The 10,030-nt window shown below is 43.3% G+C and overlaps 1 gene segment (V, D, J or C); it reads right to left on the bottom strand.

Moving 5' to 3' along the window:
* Positions 1–3,384: 3,384 nt before the first annotated feature.
* LOC310918618 (T cell receptor delta constant-like) overlaps positions 3,385–10,030 on the bottom strand; it is a 36,493-nt gene continuing 29,847 nt past the window's right edge. The window contains exon 5 of the C gene segment in view: positions 3,385–3,981.

The following is a 10,030-nucleotide window of genomic DNA, read 5'->3' as shown; positions in this document are numbered from 1 at the left end:
TTCTCCTTCCCTCCAGTATTTTCTGACATTTGGCAAGGAGAAATGCTTGTCCCAGAATTCAGCAAAACCACAGTTTCTCACCTGTGAATCCAATGCAAAATCAGACAGAAAACAGCATTGTGATCACAAGTCAGGAATGGGGACTTACTAAGAGATTTAGCCTGATCTCTACAGAACCCAGGCAGGAAGCCCAAGTGTAGGACTCCTGCAGTATTTGAGATGGAGATTCCTAAGGAATTTAAAAAGCAGTGCCGCAAATACTTCTCTGATTGTACTCCATTTCTTCTGTTACAAATCATTTCCAGCTCTAACCCTGCTTTAGTTTGAAGTTTCAAATGAAGCTTCTCTGAATCTACCTTCAGTTCTTCAGCACTTTCATCTTCCTGATCCTGGACTTTCCAAAGCCTCTGTGTCACTTAACAATAGTTTCCAGCGGCACCTGCTGGCAGGGGCAGAATGCCAATGAAGAGCAAAGAAGTTTAATTTGTGCCATGTGCAAACACAACACTTCTTGTGGGCTTTGGGTGGTTTCCTTGGTTGGTTGGGTTTTTGTGGGTTTTCTCCCTGTTTGAGCTATTTACTAGAATTCATGACATTGAAAATGTTGTGAGAACGATAAACACTTTGGCCAGAAGGTAGCAGGAGAGATCAGAGAAAGAAGTTCAGTTTACATCAGTAGATCTAATTTTACCAGGAACATTTTAGTATTTCAGGTCACAAAACAGACAGGTCAGACTATACCCAACAGATGCAGGAACATGATTATTACATTGTATTTTTAATGCTGTATAAGAAAAGAGAAGGATTTAGTGGTACAAAAAGCTATTTCATATTGCCCATATTGCTCCATTGCTCATGGAGTACTTCACTATGCTTTCTCATTAAACGTTTATTGTGCATTGTTTTGAGAGAGGTTTATTCTTTCAGGATGCTTTTAATGTTGTCTGCCACTGGAGAGAGCTCTCAGCATTTTGACTTGATCAGCAGGACAGATGTCAGATACCACACTCGATGTGTGAGACTCACCAAATGGGAGGAAAAATAAATTCAATGTGCTAGAGGTGCAAATTTTCCTGAAATGACTTCTAAAGTTTTATTGAAGTTCAGATTGTGGGTGGTCTTTTCCCTGAAACTAAGGGAAAAGCAAAAACTCCCCAACAGCATTTTTTAGTGTTTGAAAATGAAGGCATTACTTCATTCTGGGCAAGATGTGCAACAGAAATAATTTAATCCAAGCATTGCCTGGGTTGTGCAGAGAAAATCCTTCCATCACATGTGGTTTTCACTAGGTTTTTCTTGTACTTACACAGTCAAAACACAGAGAAATTAATTGGTTCAATGTTCATTGATCCCAGGTTACACAGTTTGTAGTATTTGGTTTCCTCTTGATCCCTTCACCTTCCATGATAATGAGATTCTCATTCTTTGTGCTCTTATTGATCTACTCTCAAACCAGGTGTCTCTGACCATGCCAGGGGTGATGTATGGAGCTGATGTGTGTTAATGGTCATTATCTTTTATGTACCTTTTTTGCTACTCACAGTCTGCTGGGATGTTAAGCTCATCAGGCCTTGAATGCTGAAAGAGTCCTTTGGAAAGAAACTCCAGTTCCTTTCCCCCTGGGCAAAGGTGAACAAATCCCCTGACTAAAGGTATAGAAAGAAATTTTAAACTTCTCATCATTTCCCACAATATAGGAAAGGTGTCACAGCAATACAGAACGACTGAGGTTGCAAGGGACCTGCGGAGGTGACGGGGTCTCCCCTGCTCTAGCAGGATTGTCTGGAGCTGTTTGCCATGGACCATGCCCAGGTGGCTTTGAATATCTCCAGGGACTGGAGTGGCTCAAATGCAAATGTGCTTCTTTTAAGAGGGGGTATTTCAATGTGGAGCACAGGTTCTCTACATTACATTCCTCAGCTGATGGCAGCTGGGAAAGCTGCAGATTCTGTCCTCTCCCGTGGAATTAACCACACTAACACAATCTTATTATTGGTCTGGAAATAATTCAATTTTCCAGCTTTCTTTAGCTGCAGGTTCAGCACTGCCAATGCAAAGTGAAAAGCCGCAGCTCGGTGGGGGCAATCTGGGACCCCATCATGAAATGAGGGCTTTAGGTCAGTGAAACACTCACTGTCAGAGGTGTCAGCAAAAGCAGCTTTAATACAAATTTGCCCAAGTGTGGCACAGTCCAACAGCAATGCTCACTCTGCAGCTTTACTCCATGGATGAATCAGGGACAGGAACATTAAATTAGAATTAATTTGGAAAGATTGATGCAGAGACCGGGGGCAGGAAAGGGGTAGAGCTGTAAAGGGAAGTCCCTCCCTTTGAGTCATGAGGTACAGAAAGGACCCCCCTGCTTTGTAAACTCCTTCTCAGAGGAGGTGGGGATGGATCCAATCCTAGTCCCAGACTTCATTAAGACTTTATGACTAAGGGATTATAACAGCACTTCATCATTGACCTTTCCCTCCTGTCCATCTGATTCCAGTCGTTTTGTCTAAGGGAGTATTCTCAAAATATGAATCTGCCTGAGAGTTTGGGAAAAGGTGTGAAATGCTTGAGAAAATTGTTCTGGGTGTCATTGGAAAATCAGAATAAAAATACTGAAGAACTGTTCCCACTGATTTATGTTATGGTGGTAGAATGCATTAAATAAACATTTTACTGGACTTGCATTTGCCATGTAAATTTCACACAGCTTCTGCAAGGGCTCAGGGTCTTCTCTGGGGGTCTGCAGGGCCTGAGGGTCTGACCTGACCAAGCTGAATGCAACACACCTTGCTGTGTCCTCTGCAGAGGCTCTCTTAAAGCCAGCAGGAACTCAGCCAGGGAGAGAAAAGCCTTCTTTCCCCTCAGGATGTGGTTAACTTGTTTTCTCAAAAGCAGGGGAGGGTTAATCCTGCCTGGTGTAAGTGAGTCAGAAATGGTGACCACAGCATCCTGCCTGTAGCTTGTGAGAGGGCCATGAGCTGGGGAAGGTGTGTGCTGGGCTCTCTTAGGTAAGAACCAAGTTGCCATGGGAACTATCACTCCATCAAACCACTTGATATTATTTTTCTGGTGGCCCCTTTCTCCTATCACTGAGTGCAAACCAACAGCAGTGTTTCTTCTCTGCTGATATGAGCATTTTCCTGCCTCATGCCTTCAGCAAGGACTCTCCTCACTGAGGCTTTTGAATGTGCCAGAGAGACACTTCCAGACAGAGTCTGGAAAAGGCAAATTCAGCCAGCAGGAAATCTATGTTATCAATCCCATCTTTCTAATTCATGTGGGCTTTGGGTGAGCTGATTTCAGTAATCTCCATAACAGCTTTAGAAGAAAAGGCACAGAACACCCACAGCATTTTGGCCAAGTACAACTTTATTTTCATCACTACTACAGGAACTCAAAATGCGCATAAGCTATATTTGGCAGAAGAAATACAGGCTTAATAAAGAAATGAACATTGTGTTGTTGAATTGAATCACTTCTGATTCTACACAGCTCTTCTCATCTGCAATACACACTTATTGTTATTAAATCTAACCCAAAGCTCCAAATGGCAACTGCTGGGCTTGAATTCCCTCAGCAGTAATACTCCAGTTCCACAGGCAGTAACACAACATGCCTGGGAAAGATGCTTTTCAAAGGCCATGTATCTAGAGGGAGCATTGCAGTTTTCAAAGCTATTGAAGCAGGTTGGGCACTTGTGTGCAAATGCCAGAAGAGTGGGGAGATCTGCTTAGCAGGAGGATGAGGAAAAATCCACTGTCCTCAGTTCTCAGAGGAGAGGAAACAGCAAAAGCACTTCAAACTCTTCAGTGTAAATCAGCTGGCCAGGCAGGAGTGAGCAGTATTCAATGTCTTCAGGGGAAGGTGCTGCCTTGTGTCCTGGGTGGTCTCTGTCAGCAGCTCTGCCCCTGCTTGTACAAGCCCCTTGTGCTGCTGATTCACCTTCTTTCCTGCTCTGCTTTGGGTTCCTCTTGCCTTCATTCTCTATGTCAGGAAGAGGAAAAGGAGGTTTAAACTACATGTAATGAAATTGGGCCTAAGAACCACTGTTTGGTATCTGTCAGATCAGGACAAATACACTCACAAAAGTTCAGCTGGACTATCTTTTGTGCCCCATTAAATACTTTAGTTTAAAAATCCTCCCCCTTCCCCTTGTTACTCTCACATGTTTGTATTTTGGGATGCTTGTCTTTGAATCCTTACTTGTCTGGATTTTACTCCAGGCTTTGTACTCTGCCATTTGAAATAGTCAGAGATATTTCTTAGGCTGTTCGTGTAATGCCTGAGTTTCTCTGGCAAACAAAATTTGGTTTGGTCATTGTTGTTTCCTTTTCCCCCAGAAATGTGCAAGAGCTGTTAAATGGAATCAGGAGCAGATGAATAGGCATGGTTCCTTGTGGGGCTGGGGACACACACAGGGACAGGCAGTCACTGCTGGCATGTGCTTCCCTGTTTTCTACAAACCAAGCTGTGTGCCTGCTTACCTCAGAAAAGAAACAACTTGATACTCATGAGGGTATTGACGGCAATGCTCTTTGCCAGCAGGACTCTCAAACCCAACACAGCCATGGACAGCATGTTCACTCTCTGCTCTTTGGGATCTGCTCAGTGACCAGAAAAGAGAGGAGAGATCATGGTCTCCGTTTTGATGTTGTGAACAGTGGGCAGAAAGTGGGAAAATCCACAGGAGACAGTTTAAGGGAAAGGAAGAGCAGCAAAGGAACAGACAATAGAGAAAATGGCAACAACAGGAGAGACCAGGGTCTGTCTGCATTGCTTTTTGCTTCCTGGGGCTTGTGTGTAACTGCAGGAGCAGCCTTGGAACAGCAGCTTGTGTCTGCTGAATGTGTTGTGTTCTCATTCCTCTTCCCTGGAGAAAATCCATTTCCATGTCTTTATCCCCCAAAGAGCAATGTAACTTCACAGCCTGTTTGGGTAACTCACCTTGTGCTGAGGGGTCTGTGCTGTTGCAAACCCTGGCACTGGCCCCTGTTACTGGTTCTTCAGCCACCTTTTCTGTAGCATGATAAAGAAAAGCCATTTTAAACTATATCTATGTTTTATGCAAGATTCAAGAAATGTTCATGTGACATTTCCTGCAGCAGCTCGGGGAAAGTTGGGGCTCAGGTGATATCAGTCAATAATTCCAAAATTACTTTAAGGAGGCCATTTCTCCATGGAGTTGCAGGAAAGAGAAGCATTCCTGCATTGGTTTGGTTTTACTATTTGAATGACCATCAAGACTACAAAAACTCACCCACAACATATAATAATTTATTTATTTAAAAAACCCTCACAACGCACACGATTTTTAACTTTTTTGAGGTTTTACAAAGGCTGTTCCAGCTTGTGCTGCAGCAGCTTTGCTGCCACAGGGTAAGATATTTAGTCATAAGGAAATTCACATTAGGAACAAATAGATTGTGCCTTTGCTCTTCTTTGCAAAATAAGGTCTCCTCAAATAATTAAGTAGTTGAACCCATTTCTTTCTGATACTTTGAAACATCTTTCAGCTTTCCCTGCTGAAATACCAGATGTCTTTGTCATTTCTGCTGGCTGCCCAGGGCAGTGGTGTCCAGAAGGAGAACACAAAGGCCCACAGGCCACTGTCTCCAGAAAGAAGTGACAGCTGTGCCACCAAACTGTACCTGGCTCTGTTGTTATTGTGCCCTTGTCGAATTTGGCCGTGCAGGTTACCTCTGTGCCTTTTGTCACCTTGACCACTTTGATTGCATTGTACAACCCCTCTGATGTCAGAATGGATGTGCTCTGTTTATATACAACCTCCTCAGAGGGCATCTCCAAGCTGATGTTCTTTGTCAGGAAGTTCCTTGCCAAACAAGCTGCTTTCCCAGAGCTGCCACCTTCTTCCAATTTCTTTGATTTCATCACAATGACTTGAGGCACAGAAGTTTTTGGAATGTCTGTAGAGAAAAGCATGGTTTGGACAGGACTGATTTTACTGCAGGCTTGCCCAAGTGCTGAGTGACCAAAAATTCACATATACTCCAGCTGTGACTAATTTGTAACATTCCCATTATACTGTATTTTATGTAGTTATTCTTTGCCAATAGAGGTACAAGTAACAAAAGAAGATTGCTTAAACTCACACCCAGCTGTCTTACACAAAAATTATTTATGTCGAAAGAATTTGGTAGCCAAGAAATCATTGTGGTACCATGAATTCTTTTTTTAAAGTAAATACCTTTGCCTCTAGGTCAAGTTGTATGTGAAAAAACAAGGGTGATCTCCAAAACCAATGTCAGGACTTAACTCAGGTTAGCAATTTGATTTCGAGTAAAATCATGGAACTGATTGGAATCCTCCAGGAGCCTTCCTTGCCAGGAAGGGCTCAGTTTATGAAAGGTTGTCAGACACATCCACAAACATTTATGTGTCTGATTTGACAGGAGCATCCTGAGGGGTCTCTTGGGTAAAGAGAGGTCCATTAGGCTTTTCATTTGGCGTGGTGTCTGCCTTGCAGGCAGCTCAAGAGATCCCTCAGGTCTAACATTTTGTCCATCCCAGGGCACTGCTGGAAGTTTGATCAAGGGGCTCTGATTTTACAGCCTTTCCCCATCAGCCCTATGCCACTGCTGAGGAACTGAGGTGAAAGCCACATGGTGCTCTGCCAGAACTCCATGGCTGGGCTCTCCTGATCCAACAGGCAGAACCACACACTTGTCCACACCCACAGCAACCAGAGAGCCAAGAGAAATCCAACATTGCCTTCCCAGGTGTTGTACCATGGTTGGCCAGAGCCTGTCAGTCCTGTGTATTCTGTGTTCTCTGAGAAGACCTTGAAAGGCTTTTCATGTGGTCTCCTCTCCAGGCTTTCCCAACAGCCAGAATACAAACAAGCTGCTTCTCTGCAATAACTCCCTGGGCAAGATCATCAGCAAGAAATAATGTACCCAGTGCACTTGTAGTTCAGAGAGCAGAGGATTTGTTTTATCTGACCCCAGAAGCCTCCCCCAAGTCCCACTTGTTTGCATGACCTGACCATACAGCCATGAATTCCTACCACTGCTTGCTTCTGGAAGGGATCTGGGTTTTCTGTTCTGACCATTTATTCAGACATTAAGTTGTCCTTCTCCTTCACTTCAGTCTTTTATAGTCAGAATAGGATCCGTGTATTCTAAAAAGTAATGGCCCTTGGCATTCTCAATGAATGTATAATCTGGAACAATCCAACCTGAACAAAAAAAAAAAAAAAAAAAAAAAAATCCTTCTCTGCCGTTCACTGAGCCCTGAACAGAATATGCCTGGAGTATCCCACAGTGACACTAATGGTTGTTATTTTATGTCATTTTTATTTGGGGAATTTGCAAAAGATCGGATAATGAAGTATTTGTGCTCTAAACACCCTAAAATACATATCAGTAGGTCCCAAAGGAATTCAAAATCAAAAGGGGGAAGTTGCTCACATCCTGGAAATTTTGGCATCAACTTATTAAGTATTTCAGCAGACTCAAAAGGGACTTTGATAATTAACACCCAACATGTTTTCCTGTAAAACAGAATCCCAGAGTCTCTGTTCAGCTCTGAATATATCCTGTCTTTAGAAAAAGAAAATCATGGAAGAGCATGGATGTTTTACCTATGTAAAATAACATGGGACATTCTTGCAGTACTTTAAAGACATGCACAGTTCTGAAAGACCAGCAACAATTCCAGAAGGATGCACCTGAATCTTTAGAATAACAGAAATCAACATTACAAACCCCTTTGTCAACCCAACATTCACATTCCTTTAGAAAACCTTGGGGTGAGTTGCACCTTTATCGTACATCATGAAATTCCAAATAAAGATAGGAATAACTGAGTCTTCTTATAATCTCTAATCCCCACAGTAGTCTTTTCAGAACCCACACAATCTGGGAAACAATTGTCTTTCATTCCAGGAGCTCTTGGCTATGAGGCTCTTGTGAGAATTTAAGCCCAAGGCTATTTAACCTCCTTCCTCCTCTGTCCCCAGGGCAGTGCAATTACTTCCCTGGGGACACTGTCAGTGTGGTGCCAGTGTCAAACTAGAACTCCTCAAACCAGGCAGTTCCAGATCTGTCTCCAAACTCCTCACCACTGTGAGCTCTTCACTGAGCTCTGCATTCCTGCCCCAAGTCAGGCAATGGAAGTCCACTGGAGAATTGGACACTGGACAGGAAATTGGAGCCAGAGTGCTGCCCAAAGTGGGAATCAGTTATCACATGCTAAGTAGTGCCCTGCTGATGTTTGGGGGATCATGGAATAATGGCGCTCTGCAGAGTCGGCCCAGTTGTTCCTGGGAAACCTTCCTGAGCAGATCCAAGCGGGGATTTGGCTTGAAAGCCTGGCTGGACAGCGAGTGCACTCAAGGCATGATTGAAGTCTTTCAGTGAACCCAAGTCATTGAACTACTTCTTTCACCCCCACCTCAATTTTAAAGAAAATTTTAGAAATAAAAAATGTCACTTACTTGGTACAACTGTGAGAATTGTCCCAGGTCCAAATATAAGCTGATCTGTATACACACTGCTGAGACTTATTCCAATAACTCACTCTTTCCTGATGGAGTTCAAAAGTGTTGTAAAAACAGGAGATGAAAAGCCATTAGTCCTAATTATCCATGGGTGCGATTCCATGACAGAATCCAGAGGTAAATTTACTTCCAAAATTGGAAAGCAAAAAAAGTTAATTGAGGAGTTTTCAAATAACCCGATGGAGTATGGAAACTTTATCTTCTGCCTTTCTTCTACCTTTTAGAACCCCTATGAGCTCTTTTATCTTTCCAGGGTAAAAGGCAATATAGAAACAATGTTCTATTTCTGCTCTTAATCATCACAGTCACCCATCTCCTTTCTTTCCCAAAATATCTCACCTTTTTTCCCTCTTTTTGTTTTTGTATAGGTCCCTAGGCTCTTTATATCATTGTGATACCCCAGTCCCCCAAACACAGTGATATATTTCATAGCAAAAAATGTGTCTGTTCCACTACACAAAATTTTGGACTATACAGGCAGTCACATGATTTCTTAAGTGGTTTAAGACCCAACATACCACAGGAAGAAACACTGTATGGCTTTCAAGGAAGGATCATAAATAATATCAGAAATGTTGAGTTTAAATGAGATCTTGGGGATTACATGACACTTCTGAAATGCCTGAGGGAGTTAAGCTGCATAAAAAGCAGGGAAATCATCAATACTTCTTGTGTTGGTTCAAAGCATTTCTTCCAATGCACTCTACTCCCCCTACTTCTGTTCCTTGTGCGGACTTGTGATACTGTGATGGGAGTCAAGAGATGTTCCAGGGTGTCTCTGTGGGTGTTGGGAGGAATGAATTAAAACCAGATGACTAATGAGGATGGTAAATTTCTCAAGTGACCTTCTGGCTAGGAATTACCCTTGATAGTCCAGGGTGAACTGCTTCCAGGGAACCTCTTGCATGGACCCAGTTTAGATGTCAGTGTCTCTCTTTGCTCCTGGCTGGCTGTTGCTCAAGGATTCTCTCAGGTTAGCAAGGTCATATATAAAAAAATGGAAATGGAAATAAATGTACTCTTTGTGAGTTTGTGGCTGCTCCATCTGCTACTGGTGCTGCTTCACACAGGTGGTGCTGGCTGTCATAGTTTGAAAGATGGATGTCTGCCAAGGAAGACAGGAACCTCCCTTGGAATGGAGAATATGACCCGCTTCCCTCCAAATCATTGTAACTTTGAAATTATGGGACTTTCTGGTAACGATATGGGAAAAGGAATAACAGTCCTTTACTAGTATGTGTGTGTATAACAAGGCAGAAAAACAAACAACAATGTCATTAACAACATCAGCCCCAGACCCGCAGTCACAGCCTTCTCCCGGCCGCGGGCACTTTCCACTTTGGTGCAGTTCCAGTCACAGCCAGCAGGGGCGCTGGTGGCTCCTGGCCAGGCCGAGTGGGTGCACTGATTCCCCCGAGCCTGCAGGGGGCGCTGTGGGGTGAGCTCACTCTTGTCTCTGCATGTGGGTAATGGCAGGTGGGCAGGCAGGAGAGATGGAGAAGGGCCTTCCTTTAC

Source organism: Zosterops lateralis (assembly GCF_965231275.1).
Source record: "Zosterops lateralis genome assembly, chromosome: 24".
Classification (NCBI taxonomy): domain Eukaryota; kingdom Metazoa; phylum Chordata; class Aves; order Passeriformes; family Zosteropidae; genus Zosterops; species Zosterops lateralis.
This window is presented reverse-complemented; position numbering and strand designations above follow the sequence as displayed.